Raw genomic sequence first — 18,583 nt, forward strand, 5'->3', positions numbered from 1 at the left:
AGATTCCAAGGAATAAATCTGGGACTTCGCTGGCGGTGCAGTGGTTAAGACTTTGTGCTTCCACTGCAAGGGGACGGGATCCTGATCCGGGAGCTCACGTCTGTCCCAAGCCTCATTGAGAGCCAGCAGAGGGCCCCTGGGGCCTGGACGGATCCAGGCAGATGGGTGTGGCTGTGAACCTGGCGGGGGAAGTGGGGGAGGAAGAGGGTGGGGGAATGGAGGCGATTTTTTTTTATGATAGCTGGAGCTCCATCTTGGATCATTAGGACAAGATGACTTTTTAAGGAAGGTGAAGCAGAGAGCTAGATGCACTCAGGGTCAAATGACCCTGGATCCACCACTCCCTCCTTCCAAACGTTTGCCATTTTTACCTATTTGGCTGGGTTGGGGGAAATCTCTCTCTAAGCCTCAGTGCCTTTATTACATAATAGTAGCCACATTATTGCGCTGTTGTGGAGATTTATAAAAAGCTTATGCAAAATGATTGACTCAGTATCTGGTAAGCAGCCCTACAGAATGTGCATACATTTCCACACTTTGTGATGTTTTTGCATCACTTTCTCACATTTAAAATGCTTTAAAGTCATAAAAGTTATACTGAAGTTTGGGGACATGCGGAAACCTGCTGTTGAAGAAAATTGCCATTAGAAGATTCAGCAAATTCAAAATCTACATAGATCTGTCACACAGTTACAAGCTGCTCTGCTGTGAAACAGACCTGAAGCTAAGGACCAAAAAGAAATTTTTTCCCTCAGAGAGGCATGACCCAGGACTTCATTTTCATCAGGATGTTCTAGAAAGTGGAGGTGAAGAGAGTTCCCAATAGTGAGAGAAGGTGGAGAGGGCAGGAGTGGGGCCACTTCCTTCAGCACCTGGGACAGCGGCTGCTCAAGGACTAGCCCCACTGAGGTGGCAGGGGGTCCTGGGATAGTCTTAGTATCAGACCCTTTTGGGGTTCTACAAGCTGGGGTCAGAAGACTTAATGATTGAATAATAAGAAATAAATCCTATAACATGAAATTAGTAAATATTTTATTTATTAGTAAATATTTCATGTAGTCTAAACTGAAAATTGCATATGTTTCTGTTTGCCTTCAGAGTTCTTATTAAAATGGTTTTCTTTAAAAACAAAACAGAAAAGTGGGAGGAACTGCCCTGGTGGTCCAGTAGCTTAGACTCAGAGTTCGCAATGCAGGTAGCCCAGGTTCAATGTCTGGTCCACGAATGATATTCCACATGCCGCAACTAAGAGTTTGCATTCTGTAAATAAAGATTCTGCATGCTGCGACCAAGACCCAGAACAGGCAGATAAATAAGTAAATACTTATTAATGTTTTTCCTTTCCCCCAAATTATACCTTGTCATAGAAAAAACCACAGTGAAGAAAAAGTAAGAAATAAAAATCATATCTATAATCCAAACACGCCAAAGTAATCATTTCATATTCTCTCAATTATACTGCCAAATTTTAAAGTGAAAGTATCAGTCACACCCAGCTCTTTGCGACTCCATGAACTGCAGCCTGCCAGGCTCCTCTGCCCATGAAATTTTCCTCGCAAGAGTACTGGAGTGGGTAGCTATTCCCTTCTCCAGGGGATCTTCCTGACCCAAGGATCGAACCTGACTCTCACACATTGCAGGCAGATTCTTTACTGGCTGAGCCACCAGAGAAGCCTATGAAATACACTTTCTCAGAGGCCACATGTACTCAAGAGTCTACAAAATCTTTAGCAGAGGATGGTTTCGATCCATCGACCTCTGGGTTATGGGCCCAGCACGCTTCCGCTGCGCCACTCTGCTCTGCCTTCTTAACTTCAAATTTCTATATAATCCTTAACAGTAAAAATTTGACTTTACTTCTGAATGTATTACATTTACATATAATCTCCCTTTAAAATTTTTATTTTACTGGCTAAAAGCACATGGAAATATCTGAACATCATGAGTCATTAGGGAAATGCAAGTCAATGCCACAAGGTGATATCACTTCACACCCACTAGGATGACAAAATCATAAAAATGGAAGATCACAAGTGTAGATGAGGATGCAGGGGTAATTGGAACCCTAATATATTGCTGTTGTGAATATAAGAGTGCAGCCACTATGGAAACAGCTTGGTGTTTTCTCAATAAATTAAGCCTAAAATTGCTTTGTGACCATACCATCCTATGCCTGGGCATGTATCCAAAAGAATTGAAAACAGAAGTTTGAGGGGGGTTCAGGATGGGGAACATGTGTACACCTGTGGCAGATTCATGTTGATATATGGCAAAACCAATACAATATTGTAAAGTAATTAGCCTCCAATTAAAATAAATAAATTTAAATTTTTAAAAAGAGTTGTATACATCCCTTCAGTATTGGCACATCCACAGTTGCCTAAAGTTGAATATTTGGGAAACAATTCAAATATTCATTAACAGATAAGTGAATAAAGAAAATAAGTTATATCCATAACAAGAAATGTTGTTGTTGAATTACTAATTCATATCCGACTCTTTGCAACCCCATGGACTGCAGCACACCAGACTCCTCTGTCTTCCACTGTCTCCTGGAGTTAGCTCAAATTCATGTCCATTGTATCAATGATGCCATCCAAACATCTCATCCTCTGCTGCCCCCTTCTCCTCCTGCCCTCAGTCTTTCCCAGCATTAGGGTCTTTTTCAATAAGTCAGCTCTTCTCATCGGATGGACAGAGTATTTGAAATTCAGTTTCAGCATCAGTCCTTTCAATGAATGTTAAGGGTTGATTTCCTTCAGGATTGACTGGTTTGATCTCCTTACTGTCCAGGAGATTCTCAAGGGTCTTCTCCAGCACCACAATTACAAAGCATCAATTCTTCAGCACTCAGCCTTCTTTATAGTCCAACTCTCACAGCCACACATGACTACTGAATAGACCATAGCTTTGACAGTACAGACCCTTGTCAGCAAAGCAATGTCCCTGCTTTTTAACATGCTGTCTATGTTTGTCATAGCTTTTCTTCCCAAGGAGCAAGTGTCTTTTAATTTCATGGCTGTACTTACCATCCGCAGTGATTTTTAAGCCCAAGAAAATAAAATCTGCCACTGCTTCCACTTTTCCCCCTTCTATTTGCCATGAAGTCATGAAACCAGAAGTCATGATCTTAAGTTTTCTAATGGTGAGTTTTAAGCCAGCTTTTTCACTCTGCTCTTTCACTCTCATCAAGAAGCTTTTTGCTTTCTGCTATTTTAGTGATATCATCTACATATCTCAGGTTGTTGACATTTCTCCTGACAATCTTGATTCCAGCTTGTGATTCATTCAGCCTTGCATGTCACATGATGTACTTTGCATATGAGTTAAATAAGCAGGGTGACATCCTTTCCCAATTTTGAACCAGTCCGTTATTCCATGTCCGGTTCTAATTGTTGCTTCTTAGCCCACATACAGAATTCTCAGGAGTCAGGTGAGGTGACCTGATACTCCCACCTCTTTAAGAAGTTTCCACAGTTTGTTGTGATCCACACAGTCAAAGGTTTTAGCATAGTCAATGAAGCAGAACAAAACGTTTTATTGGGTCATGAAAAGAAAATAAATAGGGAGTTCTCTGCAGGCCAGGGGTTAAGACTCTGCACTTCCAATACAAGAGGTGCAGGTTCAATCTCTCGTTAGGGAACTAAGATCCCACATATCATGTTGCATGGCCAAATTTTTTTTTTTTTTTTAAGATTTGAGGTTAGGTTTTATTTTTTTTTATTTTTTTTAATTTAAAAATCTTTAATTCTTACATGTGTTCCAAATTTTTTTTAAAGGGATGAAGCACTGACACATGCTTCAGTATGAATGAACTTTGAAAGCATTATGATAAAAGAAAGGAACTGGACACAAAAGGTCACATATTGTGTGATTCAATAGATATGAAATGTGCAGAATAGGCAAATCCATATAGATAGATCTAAGAGCTGGGGGACAAAACAGAGGGTGACTGCTAATGGGTACAGATCTCCTTTTCAGGTGATGGAAATATCTTGGAGCCAATAAAGGAGAGGCGGTGGTTTCACAACACTGTGAATGTACTAGATGCATGAAATTGAACACTTTTTAATGTCATAAATTCCATAATTGAATAAATTTATTTTATGTGACTTTTACCTCAACAAAAAAAATGCTATTTTATCTTACATTTTTCTTGTTAATCTGGATTTTTCATTAAACAATATATCATGAACATCCCTCCTCAATATACAATTCCATGGACTGTACAGTCCATGGAATTCTCAGTTGGTAAAGGCAGATTCTTTACCAACTGCACTATCAACAGGAAGCCCAATAATACTGGAGTGGGTAGCCTATTGCTTCTCCCGTGGATCTTCCCAACCCAGGAATTGAACCAGCATCTCCTGCATTGCAGGCAGATTCTTTGCCAACTGAGCTATCAGGGAAGCCTTATAATTGAATAAATGTTATTTTATGGGGGTTTTAACCTCAACAAAAAAATGATATTTTATATTTTTCTTGTTAATCTGTATTTTTCATTAAATAATAAATATATCATTAATCTAGATTTTTGCATTAAATGAAAAATTGTGACATCCCTCCACAATGTGCAATCATCATCTTGAAGATCTTTAAAATCTTTAAGTGTTAAGTATTCAATGCACTCTTTGTTTTCATAAATGATATTATGATAGAAAACAATTTAGTTTGCCTTCACTTTACAAAAAATAATCTCTTTATGTACCTTGACAACTGGAGATATCATTATCAATTACTTATTGAGTTACTCTTAATCACATAAACTTTGGTGTAGAAATTTTATTTCTATAGCAGTAGCATCTTACATGCATTCATATAAGAAGTGGGTGTATTAAACACTTTTCATACAACACATAAGACTTGATGACTCCACAGACCTTGATGCTTTTGGTCCTATTAACAGAAGTAGATCACTGGAAGGGAGAAGGTGAGAACACTTCAGATCCTCCAGATAAACCCTGATTTCATCCTCACCTCAGTCTTTCATATTGGAGTGATGAGTTGATGAGTGGTGGAGTGGAAGTAAGTTTGGTTAGCTTGGCTTCAAAGGTCATGCCTCATCTCCCAGGGAAATAATTTTCAAGATGTAGCTCATTCCCAAGTGCATTAGATCAGTGGAGAGCCCCTGAAGCTTTAGTAGATGAGACTCTTTGAAGACTGATGCTTAACTTTTTAAATGTAATATTCTTTACAGAGAATACATTCACTCATGTAGAAAATAAGATGCTCAGTGAAAAGCATTGCTTCTCCATATGTACTTCATTTTCCCTTTTTCTCCATCTTTCAGTTCAGTTCAGTTCAGTTCAGTCTCTCAGTCGTGTCCAACTCTTTGCCACCCCATGAATCGCAGCACACCAGGCTTCCCTGTCCATCACCAACTCCCAGAGTTCACTCAAACTCACGTCCATCGAGTCAGTGATGCCATCCAGCCATCTCATCCTCGGTCGTCCCCTTCTCCTCCTGCCCCCAATCCCTCCCAGCATCAGAGTCTTTTCCAATGAGTCACCTCTTTGCATGAGGTGGCCAAAGTACTGGAGTTTCAGCTTTAGCATCATTCTTTCCAAAGAACACCCAGGACTGATCTCCTTGCAGTCCAAGGGACTCTCAAGAGTCTTCTCCAACACCACAGTTCAAAAACATCAATTCTTCAGTGCTCAGCTTTCATCTTTAGGTAAATGCTTTACTTTTTGTACGAGGCTTCCCTTGTGGCTCAGCTGGTAAAGAATCTGCCTGCAATGTAGGAGACCTGAGTTCAATCCCTGGATTGGGAAGATCTGATGGAGAAGGGAAAGGCTACCCACTCCAGTATTGTGGCCTGGAGAATTCCATGGATTGCATAGTCCATGGCGTCACAAATAGTTGGACACATCTGAGCAACTTTCACTCTCTAACTTTTTGCATATCATTTCATAGTATATTTATGCTGATAATATATGTGCTTAATACCCTCAGCCTCATCTTAAACAAGTATGTGAGTTTATCAAATTTATAAAAAGTAAAGATTGCTCTATTTGGTGAACAGTTCTAAGTTTTGAAGTGTCTAGAGTGGTGTAACCACCACTACCACAGTCACCCTTGATAATCAAAACATTTTCATCCCAACTCCTGCCAAACAGTGACCTATTCTCCACCCTTATCATCTAGTATCTTTCACCTAACAATGCATTTATGATTCATTCATGTTGCATTATTCAGTATTTTGGCATTTTATTGCTAAGTAATATTGCATAGTATGATGAGCCACACTTTCTTCCACAGTTGGAAAACATATGGATAGTTTTAAATTTTGTCCTATTATAAATAAAGCTACTGTGGATATTTGTGTATAAGTGGTCATTGGTCTTGGAGTGGGATGGCTGGGTCATATTATATGTGTGTGTTTAACATTAGAGGAAACAGCCAAACAATATTTCAAAGTGCACCTTTTAAAATAATTTTCCAAAAGTGAACCAGGAAGAAATAGAAAATCTTAACAGACCCATCACAAGCATGGAAATCAAAACTGTAATCAAAAATCTTTCAGCAAACAAAAGCCCAGGACCAGACAGCTTCACAGCTGAATTCTACCAAAAAAATTTAGAGAATAGCTAATACCTATCCTCCTCAAACTCTTCCAGAAAATTGCAGAGGAAGGTAAACTTCCAAACTCATTCTATGAGGCCACCATCACCCTAACACCAAAATCAGACAAAGAAAAAAAACTACAGACCAATATCACTGATGAACATAGATGCAAAAATCCTTAACAAAATCCTAGCAAACAGAATCCAACAACATGTTTAAAAGATCATATCATGACCAAGTGAGCTTCATCCCAGGGATGCAAGGACTCTTTAATATCTGCAAATCAATCAATGTAATACACCACATTAACAAATTGAAAGATGAAAACCATATGATTATCTCAATAGATGCAGAGAAAGCCTTTGACAAAATTCAACATCCACTTATGATTAAAAAAAAAAAAAAACCTACAGAAAGCAGGAATAGAAGGAACATACCTCAACATAATAAAAGCTATACATGACAAAGTGAAGTCACTCAGTCATGTCTGACTCTTTGCGACCCTGTGGACTGTAGCCCTCCAGGCTCCTCCATCCATGGGATTCTCCAGGCAAGAATACTGGAGTGGGTTGCCATTTCCTTCTCCAGGGGATCTTCCTGGCCCAGGGATCGAACCCAGGTCTCCTGCATTGCGGGCAGATGCTTAAACCTCTGAGCCACCAGGGACACTCAGCAAACATTATCCTCAATGGTGAAAAATCAAAAGCATTTCCCTTAAAGTCAGGAACAAGACAGGGTTGCCCACTCTCACCACTACTATTCAACATAGTTTTGGAAGTTTTGGCCACAGCAATCAGAGCAGAAAAAGAAATAAAAGGAATCCAAATTGGAAAAGAAGAAGTCAAATTCTCACTGTTTGCAGATGACATGATCCTCTATATAGAAAACCCGAAAGACTCCACCAGAAAATTACTAGAGCTAATCAATGAATATAGTAAAGTGGCAGGATATAAAATTAACACAGAAAAATCCCTTGCATTCCTATACACTAACAATGAGAAAACAGAAAAAGAAATTAAGGAAACAATTCCATTCACCATTGCAACGAAAAGAATAACATACTTAGGAATATATCTACCTAAAGAAACAAAAAACCTATATATAGAAAACTATAAAACACTGGTGAAAGAAATCAAAGAGGACACAAATAGATGGAGAAATATACCGTGTTCATGGATCAGAAGAATCAATATAGTGAAAATGAGTATACTACCCAAAGCAATCTATAGATTCAATGCAATCCCTATCAAGCTACCAACGGTATTTTTCACAGAACTAGAACAAATACTTTCAGCATTTGTATGGAAATACAAAAAACCTCGAATAGCCAAAGCAATCTTGAGAAAGAAGAATGGAACTGGAGAAATCAACCTGCCTGACTTCAGGCTCTACTACAAAGCCACAGTCATCAAGACAGTATGGTGCTGGCACAAAGACAGAAATATAGATCAATGGACCAAAATAGAAACCCCAGAGATAAATCCATGCACCTATGGAGACGTTATCTTTGACAAAGGAGGCAAGAATGTACAATGGTGAAAAGACAATCTCTTTAACAAGTGGAGCTGGAAAAACTGCTCAACCACTTGTAAAAGAATAAACCTAGAACACTTTCTAACACCGCACACAAAAATAAACTCAAAATGGATTAAAGATCTAAACATAAGACCAGAAACTATAAAACTCCTAGAGGAAAACATAGGCAAAACACTCTCTGACATAAATCACAGCAGGATCCTGTATGACCCACCTCCCAGAATATTGGAAATAAAAGCTAAAATAAACAAATGGGACCTCATTAAAATTAAAAGCTTCTGCAAAACGAAGGAAACTATAAGTAAGCTGAAAAGACAGTCTTCAGAATGGGAGAAAATAATAGCAAACGAAACAACTGACAAAGAATTAATCTCAAAAATATACAAGCAACTCCTGTAGCTCACTTCAGTTCAGTCACTCAGTCGTGTCCGACTCTTTGCGACCCTATGAACTGCAGCACGCCAGGCCTCTCTGTCCATCACCATCTCCCGGAGTTCACTCAGACTCACGTCCATCGAGTCTGTGATGCCATCCAGCCATCTCATCCTCAGTCGTCCCCTTCTCCTCCTGCCCCCAATCCCTCCCAGCATCAGAGTCGTTTCAAATGAGTCAGCTCTTCGCATGAGGTGGCCAAAGTACTGGAGCTTCAGCTTTAGCATCATTCCTTCCAAAGAACACCCAGGACTGATCTCCTTCAGAATGGACTGGTTGGATCTCCTTGCAGTCCAAGTCTTCTCCAACACCACAGTTCAAAAGCATCAATTCTTCGGCACTCAGTTTTCCTCACAGTCCAACTCTCACACCCATACATGACCACAGGAAAAACCATAGCCTTGACTAGATGGACCTTTGTTGGCAAAGTAATGTCTCTGCTTTTTAATATGCTATCTAGGCTGGTCATAATTTTCCTTCCAAGGAGTAAGCGTCTTTTAATTTCATGGCTGCAGTCACCAGCTGCACTGATTTTGGAGCCCCCAAAAATAAAGTCTGACACTGTTTCCACTGTTTCCCCATCTATGCCATGAAGTGATGGGACTGGATGCCATGACCTTCGTTTTCTGAATGTTGAGTTTTAAGCCAACTTTTTCACTCTCTTCTTTCACTTTCATCAAGAGGCTTTTTAGTTCCTCTTCACTTTCTGCCATAAGGGTGGTGTCATCTGCATATCTGAGGTTATTGATATTTCTCCTGGCAGTCTTGATTCCAGCTTGTGCTTCTTCCAGCCCAGCGTTTCTCATGATGTACTCTGCATAGAAGTTAAATAGGCAGGGTGACAATATACAGCCTTGACGTATTCCTTTTCCTATTTGGAACCAGTCTGTTGTTCCATGTCCAGTTCTCACTGTTGCTTCCTGACCTGCATATAGGTTTCTCAAGAGGCAGGTCAGGTGGTCTGGTATTCCCATCTCCTTCAGAATTTTCCACATTTTATTGTGATCCACACAGTCAAAGACTTTGGCATAGTCAATAAAGCAGAAATAGATGTTTTTCTGAAACTCTCTTGCTTTTTTGATGATCCAGCAGATGTTGGCAATTTGATCTCTGGTTCCTCTGCCTTTTCTAAAACCAGCTTGAACATCTGGAAGTTCACGGTTCACATATTGCTGAAGCCTGGCTTGGAGAATTTTGAACATTACTTTACTAGCATGTGCTGCTGCTGCTGCTGCTGCTGCTAAGTCGCTTCAGTCATGTCTGACTCTGTGCGACCCCATAGATGGTAGCCTACCAGGCTCCCCTTACTAGCATGTGAGATGAGTGCAATTGTGTGGTAGTTTGAGCATTCTTTGGCATTGCCTTTCTTTGGGACTGGAATGAAAACTGACCTTTTCCAGTCCTGTGGCCACTGCTGAGTTTTCCAAATTTGCTGGCATATTGAATGCAGCACTTTCACAGTATCATCTTTCAGGATTTGAAATAGCTTAACTGAAATTTCACACCTCCACCAGCTTTGTTCGTAGTGATGTTTCCTAAGGCCCACTTGACTTCACATTCCAGGATGTCTGGCTGTAGGTGAGTGATCACACCATCGTGATTATCTTGGTCATGAAGCTCTTTTTTGTACAGTTCTTCTGTGTATTCCTGCCACCTCTTGTTAATATATTCTGCTTCTGTTAGGTCCATACCATTTCTATCCTTTATCGAGCCCATCTTTGCATGAAATGGTCCCTTGGTATCTCTAATCCTGCAGCTCAACTCTAGACAAATAAAGGACCCAATCAAAAAGTGGGCCAAAGAACTAAATAGACATTTCTCCCAAGATGACATACAGATGGCTAACAAACACATGAAAAGATGCTCAACATCACTCATTATCAGAGAAATGCAAATCAAAACCACAATGAGGTGCCATTTCACAGCAGTCAGAATGGCTGTTATCCAAAAGTCTACAAGCAATAAATGCTGGAGAGGGTGTGGAGGGAACGGAACCCTCTTACTCTGTTGGTGGGAATGCAAACTAGTACAGCCACTATGGAGAAAAGTGTGGATATTCCCTAAAAAACTGGAAATAAAACTGCCATATGCTCCAGCAATCCCACTGCTGGGCATACACATCGAGGAAGCTATTGAAAGAGACACGTGCACCCCAATGTTCATCGCAGCACTGTTTATAATAGCCAGAACATGGAAGCAACCTAGATGTCCATCAGCAGATGAATGGATAAGAAAGCTGTGGTACATATGCACAATGGAGTATTACTCGGCCATTAAAAAGAATACATTTGAATCAATTCTAATGAGGCGGATGAAACTGGAGCCGATTATACAGAGTGAAGTAAGCCAGAAAGAAAAACACCAATACAGTATACTAACACATATACATGGAATTTAGAAAGATGGTAATGATAACCCTGTATGCGAGACAGCAAAAGAGACAGATGTATAGAACAGTCTTTTGGACTCTGTGGGAGAGGGAGAGGGTAGGATGATCTGGGAGAATGGCATTGAAACATGTATATTATCATATGTGAAATGAATCACCAGTCCAGGTTTGATGCATGATACAGGGTGCTCAGGGCTGGTGCACTGGGATGACTCAGAGGGATGGGATGGGGAGGGAGGTGGGAGGGGGGTTTCAGGATGGGGAACACATGTACACCCATGGTGGATTCATGTCAATGTGTGGCAAAACCAATACTATATTGTAAAGTAATTAGCCTCCAATTAAAATAAATAAATTTATATTTTAAAATAAATAAATAAAAATTTTAATTAACATTCCCAGCCTTATTATGATATAATTGACATGTAACATTTTGTCACATTAAGGTGTACACATTGATTTAATAGATATATAACTTTAAAGTGATGACCACATGATGTTAATTACCACCTCTTACACCATCACATACTTATATTATTTTTTCTGACCAGAATATTTAAGATCCCCTCTCTCAGGGACAATCAAGCTTGTGCCACAGTACCATGCAGTCACCACACTATACATTATATACTCAAACAAGCTAACTTATAACTGAAAGGTTGCATCCTTTGGTCAGTATCTCTTCATTTCTCAAACTCCTGGTAACCACTACTCCATTTGTAGTTTCTTTGAGCTTGTCTTTTTTAGATTTTTTTTAGATTCATAATACATATAGGTATTATCATACTACAGTTACCCCTCAGTACTTTGCGAAGGGGGTCGGGGTGGGCGGGGAATGGAGGGATTGGTTCCAAGACTCCTTGTGGATACCCAAATCTGGCGATGCTCAAGCCCTTCATGTAAAATGGTGTAGTATTTGCATATAACTTACACATAACCTCCTGTATACTTGAAATTATCTCTAGATTACTTATAATGCCTTGTTGTTGTTTAGTTGTTGTTGTGTAGTTGCTGAGCCATGTCCAACTCTTTTGTGACTCCATGGACTGTAGCCCACCAGCCTCCTCTGTCCATGGGATCCTCCAGGTGAGAATACTGGAGTGGATTGTCATTTCCTGCTCCAGGGGACCTTCCCAACCCAGGGATTGAATCCATGTCTCCAGCATTAGTAAGCTGGTTCTTTACCACTGAGCCACCAGGGAAGCCCTTTTGATGCCTAACACAATGTAAACAATATGTAAATATTTGCTGGTGCACAGCAAATTCAAGTTCTGCTTTTTAGAACTTTTTGAACTTCCCCTCCTCCCCCTGAATCTTTTTGGATTGGAATTGGCTGAATCTGCAGATGCAGAATCCCCAGATATGGAAGCCTAGCTATATTTGTCTTTCTCTAACTTATTTCACTTAGCATAAGGCTGCCAAGTTCCAACCATGTCATCACAAACAGATTTTCCTTCTTTCTCCTAGCTGAATTATATTCCATTGTTTATTATCCATTCCTCCACTGATACCGTGAGTAATGCTGCAATGAAGATCGGAATGCAGATATCTCTAGGAAATCCTGATTTCAATTTTGCTGGACCATACGGTAGCTTTATTTTTAATTTTTTGAGGAACCTCCATACTGTTTTCCATAGGTGTCCATGTCATTGAAAATTCTTATCATTAATATATGAGAGTTCTCGTTGTTCCCCATATGCACTTCACCTCAAGTTGTCAGTTTTTCCCCAGCCATTCTTATGGGTATGCAACAATATATCACAGTGAATCTGGCTGCCAGTGCAGGAGATGCAAGACACATGGGATCGATCCCTGGGTCTGGAGAATCCCCTGGAGTAGAAAACGGCAACTCACTCCAGTATTTTCGCCTGGAAAATTCCATGGACAGAGGAGCCTGGCAAGCTATAGACCATGGGGTCGCAAAGAGTCAGACACAACTGAGTGCGCGCACACACACACACACACATACACACACAAAATAACTAATGATGTTGAACATTTTTTCATGTGCCTATTTGCCGTCCATATACCTTCTGTGGTAAAGCATCTTTTCAAATCTTTTGCCCATTAATTTTCCTTGAATTGTTTACCTTCTGATTATTGGATTTTACATAAGTCCTTAATCGGATATATGATTTGCATGTCTTTTTTTCCAAGTGTGTGCCTGGTCTTTATCTTATATTTCTTTCACAAAGCAAAATTTTTAAATGTTTATAAAGTGCAATTTACCATTTCTTTATTTTTATAATTTATGCTGATGATGTTATATATAAGAATTTTTTGTTTAACTTATGGCCACAAAGATTCTCTTCTAGTTTTTTCTTCTAAAAGTTTTATATTTTTGCATTATTTAATTCCATGATTCATATTAAATTGAATTTTACATAAGGTATGACACAAGTTGACTTTTTTTCATATGAATGTTCAGTTTCTCCAGTACAACTTATTGCAAAGACTGTGTTTTGTGCTTTGATTTGCCTTGCTTTTTTTTTTTTTTAAGTTATGGACTCTCTGTTCCATTCAATTGATTTATGTGTCTAGTCTTTGGCCAGTATCATCACCCAGTCATGATTACTGCTGTTTTATAATATGTCTTGAAAAGGGTCTCATAAATCCTTCAACTTTATTTTTCTTTTTCAGAATAACTTTGGCTATTCTAGGTCCTTTGCATTTTCATGAAAATTTTATAATCATCTTATTTCTACAAAAATTCCTCCAGAGACTGTGATTTCTCAGAATTTGTAGATCACTTTTAGGAGACTTAAGATCTTACCAAGATTGAGTCTTCCAGTCCATGAACATTGTATATCTCTTCACTAATTCGGGTCTTCTTGGATTTCTTTTATCAGTGTCTTTAAGTTTTCATCCTGGAATTCATGCACATATTTTGTCAGATTTATACCTGAGTATTCCACTTTTTCCAGTTAATGACACTTGAAAAAATGGCATTTGAAAACGTTTTCCAATTGTTTATTGCTAGTGTACAGCACAGTTGACATATTTTTTCTGTAGGGACCCATATAGTAAATATTTTAGTGCTTGCAGGCCATATTCAGTTACTCCTCCTCCCCCTCCTCCCCTTATTTTACAATTCTTTTATATATATATATATATATATATATATATATATATATATTTTTTTTTTTTACTTTATTTTACTTTACAATACTGTATTGGTTTTGCCATACATCAACATGAATCCACCACGGGTGTACAGAATTGTATCCAGCAAAAGAGTATACAATTATTTTAAAATATAAAATGATTTTTTGCTTATATATCTTACAAAAACAGGCCACGGGTCAGATGTGGCCCATAGATCATAGTTTGCTAACCTCAGGAATATAAAAATAAAATTAATTTTTTCTATTAACCATGTATCCTGAAGTCTATTGCATCATTCCCAGTGGAATACAAATAATGCTGTTATTACATCAATCTTTAAAAGAAAAAAAAAAAAAACTTTGCTTCATCCCACTTTCCTACCAGTTAATGCAGAGTTTCTTTTCCCCACCATGGAGCGAACCCCTTCAAAGAGTTATCTGTACATAAGTTTCAAATATTGCACATGTGTGTGCACACGTGTATAAGAGTGTGTATGTAAATTCAAGCACATGTGGGTACATGTCACTCTGTTTGTATGTATCTATGTGCAGACAGTACGTATGCATATGTGATTGTTTATGTAACTGTGTACATGTGTATATGTGTGTAAGGATGTGAGTGTATGTACCTTGAAGTCACTGAACCACTCTAACAGTCCACACTGCGTTAAGTTCCTCACATCAACAGCTGTGGGAGGCCCCTACTTCTGTCCCCAGATCTCAGCCATACAGTACTGGAAGGACATTATGGAGAAATAATGCCCTTAAAAGCAACCTTGAATAAGGACTGGTGGGTGCATGTTCTCTTCTGTCCCCCATGGACTGAGACCCAGGTGCCCACAATGTGAGCTTTCCCGCTGAAGCACCCTTTTCCTGCTGCCTTCCCTTCACAGTCTCTCTTCCACAGTGCCCTGCTGGCATTTCCTGGGATCACTTCCCAAAGAATCAACATGCATTAGAAGCCTTGCCTCAGCATTACCTCAAAATAAAGTATTTACACTTGAATCCTTTCATCAGGATCTACTTCCAGAGAATGCAAACTAACACACACACATAAGCTTACTCCTCCAAACACAACAGCCTATTATTATTTCCATTTTGCTGAGGAGGAATATGAGGCACAGAGAAGGCAAGTCACTTCCCCAAGGTCATCCAGCTAGAAAGGGACGATTGACCCTAGCATTGACCATGGGTCATCTGTTCTAAAGCAAGTGCTTGTACCTTTCAAGGGAGTAAGGAACATGTACATTCATAGACTCCAAGAGAGCTGATGTCCATGCCAGTGGAGATCAAGGCTCATGGCTGGTGTCCCTGTCCTCCTTCTGTCATAAAATAAGTGAAATAAAGGCAATTATTCAGGCTTAGTGATGACTGTGAGCCTGGAAGTATTGTTATTAACAGTTGACTCATTCCAATTTATTTGAGTTTCACATTTGATTTTATTGGTCATTACCTTCAATTTGGGGGTTAGAAGTTGAGGCACAGAAAGGTAAAGAGACCTGTCCAGATTCACTGAGTGGGGCCTGATTTGGCACCTGAAGTCCTAGTTCTCAATCTCAATTCTCTCTGGTTTCTACAGATCCCATGTATTGTTGCTTCCACCTGGTTGGCATAGCACTAAGCAAGCAGTCAGCATGGTATTATGCACAATGCTAAGAATTTTTCCTTTTAAAAATATGATTTGTAATTACATAGATTACTGATCATAATGAAAAATGATGTGCAGGCTTCATCTAAAAAAAGGGAACAGTTGGTTAAATGTAGACATTTAACAGAATCATTGTTCCTCCTGTTCCGCCCTCCCATTCCAGGTGTCAGGTATAATTTTTCAAGATTTTCCATGTCTACGCAAACATGGACACTCACATGACTGGTTTGCTGAGGTGTCCTTTCCCTTTGGTCAATGTAATAGTCAGGTTCTGGCAGACCTCAAATGAGCTACATAAGAGTTGATTTAAGTAGGGGCCATTTACAAAGTATGAGCTCTACAAACAAGGACTATTGCATGTCATTGGTTCTACAAGCATTAAGGCATTCATTGAGGAATTAAGGACTGTTTTTCCCATACTCTCCTGCTCAGCAGCTCCTCTAGGAGTCCCATCCTTCAAGTTTTCTGTCTGCCTGAGACCACACCTCAGAGCAATTCTGGACAGGATCAAGAGAGGGCCAGGTAGATCCACTGGGTGGTGCATTCTGAATATGGTTATATGATCCATCCATGTGGTGATACGAGGACCTCAAGATATCTCCCCACAGGGGTCACCATATTGCCTGAGATTCCACCACTATAAATGTCCCTAGATTAACCAAGCATTGTCCCTTATAAATGGGAGTAGAGCAGCATGGCAGAGGGGAAAGGCTTAGGTTTGAGGATAGGGCAAACATAGATTCCTTCCAGCTCAACAACTTAGGCTAGAGGCTTGCCTTCTTTGAGCCTCAGTTTGCTCTTCCTTTAAATAGGTATCGTCCCTCCTGCTATCCCTTGGGTCTCCTGCCTGATTGCAATGTGTTGGCCAGGAGTACTGAGGGAAGGAGGAAGTATTATCTTGTTGCAGAACATCTGACGCTCAATAGGTATACTTTATATAGAACACCTCTCTCACACATAGAGTACAGTACTGTACTCTCTACAAGTACTGTACTGTATTTTATGTACAGTACCTGGCACACAGTAGGCATGCTTCATGAATACCCAGGACACAGTAGATGTTCTTTGTGCAGTATGTTGGCAACTCAGTAGGCGTGCTTTATGTAGAACACCTGGGATACAGGAGAAAGGATTTGTTTAGAGTATCCAGCATACAGTAGGCATGCTTTATGTAGAGTACCTGACACACAGTAGGCATATTTACATAAAGCACCGAGCACACAATTGGTGCTCTTAACATAGAGTAATTTGCACATAGCAGGGATGCTTTATATAGAGCACCTGGCACTGAGTAGGCTGCCTTCTGGAGAGCATCCAATACACAGTAGGCATGCTCCATTTGCAACAGCTGGCACAGAGTAAACCAGATTTGTGAAGAGTACTTGGCATACAGTAGACAGGAAGGAGATAAAATCAGTCAGTCCTAAAGGTAATCAATCCTGAATATTCATTGGGAGGACTGACGCTGAAGCCAAAGCTCCAATACTTTGGCTACCTGATGTGAAAAGCTGGAAAAGACCCTGATACTGGGAAAGATTGACAGCAAGAGGAGAAGGGGGCAACAGAGGATAAGATGGTTGGATGGCATCACTGACTCAGTGGACATTAGGTTGAGCAAACTCGGGGAGATAGTGAAGGACATGGAAGGCTGGTATGTTGCAGTTGATGGGGTTGCAGAGAGTCGGACACAAGTTTACCACTGAACAACAGCAAGATGCATTTTATGTAAGCACCTGATATATAGTAGGCGTGCTTTATATAGAGTTCTTGGCAAACTACAGGCATGCTTTTTGAGGTAACTGGCACACAGTTTTTACATGCAGTTCTCTACACAGAAGAGGAATATTTGTGTGGAATATTGGCACAGAGAAGCGTGAGTACTAGGTGACAGGCCTTTTCCTTCATTCCATCTTTTTGGGGGGATCCTGATCTTCCCATCTTATTGTGGGACTCTCCTTGGTTCCTCTCTCAGGCTCTCATCCAACATCCCACTTGCCACATGGGAAGACTGAGTCCAGGGAAGGTCAGCACAGCCCACAGTCAGAGTGAGGCTGCCCACTCAGAATCTCCCAACTCTGTCCTGCCCTGAGTGGATCTTTTTCTCTATGAGCCCCTTGCAGCCTTACCCTCAAGCCACCAAGTGCCCTCTTCTGGCTGCGGGCTTTTTATCCCATGAGTCCAAGGCAGGTAATGCCCATCCAGGCTGGTTTCTCTGCTCTGGCTCCCAGAAATCATCTCTCAAACAAGGCTTCGGGCTGTTTGGAGGAAGGGCTTGAATACCTTTCCAGGCTGTGACCCAGATGGTAGAAACTTCATGTCTCTGAGCTTATTGATTCTGTGCTGAGACATGGTGCATGAAGCCCTCCTGGCATGCATGGAGCAGAGCCCCAGACATGTTTTGGGATAAGGCTGGAGCCAGGTCCTACTTACCTGGCACCTGAATATACACTCTTTTACCTGCTGTACCTTGACCTTGGAAGGGCAGGGCTGGTTGTAAACTGGGAAGCCAAGAGTCACCTTTGCCCACACCCCTATGTGCCCACATAGGAGATAGTGAGTCCTGAGGACTCGGTGTCAACAATGTGTGATTCTGAGCTGGTTCACAAGCTGCTTTCAATAGCACTGTGCTCCCCCTCCCTCCACCTTCTATGTGGGCAGCTGCCAGGTAGGGAGGAAGTAAGCAGGCTCCAGGGATTGGTTGGCTTAGCCTGGCCCCTGGCAGCTTCCCATAGGTTCAGGAGCCAAATAAAGCTCCAAATCCCAGGAGGAGAGGAGAGGAACTTGTGTGAGACAAGCCGCTTTTGACAGAAGGTGCCAGGCTGGGGGTCAAAAGGCTGAGGGTCCTGGCCCAGGGTGGGGAAGGCTGCTACCCAAGGCAGGGTGGCTCCAGGCAAAGAACTGGCCTGG

The 18,583-nt window shown here is 40.5% G+C and overlaps 1 non-coding gene across 1 annotated transcript; it reads right to left on the reverse strand.

The window, feature by feature from the left end:
• Window positions 1-1,728: 1,728 nt before the first annotated feature.
• Window positions 1,729-1,800, reverse strand: TRNAM-CAU (transfer RNA methionine (anticodon CAU)). The gene has a single exon. It is a non-coding gene; the product is annotated as a tRNA-Met (tRNA).
• Between the last annotated feature and the right edge of the window lie 16,783 nt (window positions 1,801-18,583).

This window comes from Budorcas taxicolor, chromosome 7, assembly GCF_023091745.1.
Source record: "Budorcas taxicolor isolate Tak-1 chromosome 7, Takin1.1, whole genome shotgun sequence".
NCBI classification, from domain to species: domain Eukaryota; kingdom Metazoa; phylum Chordata; class Mammalia; order Artiodactyla; family Bovidae; genus Budorcas; species Budorcas taxicolor.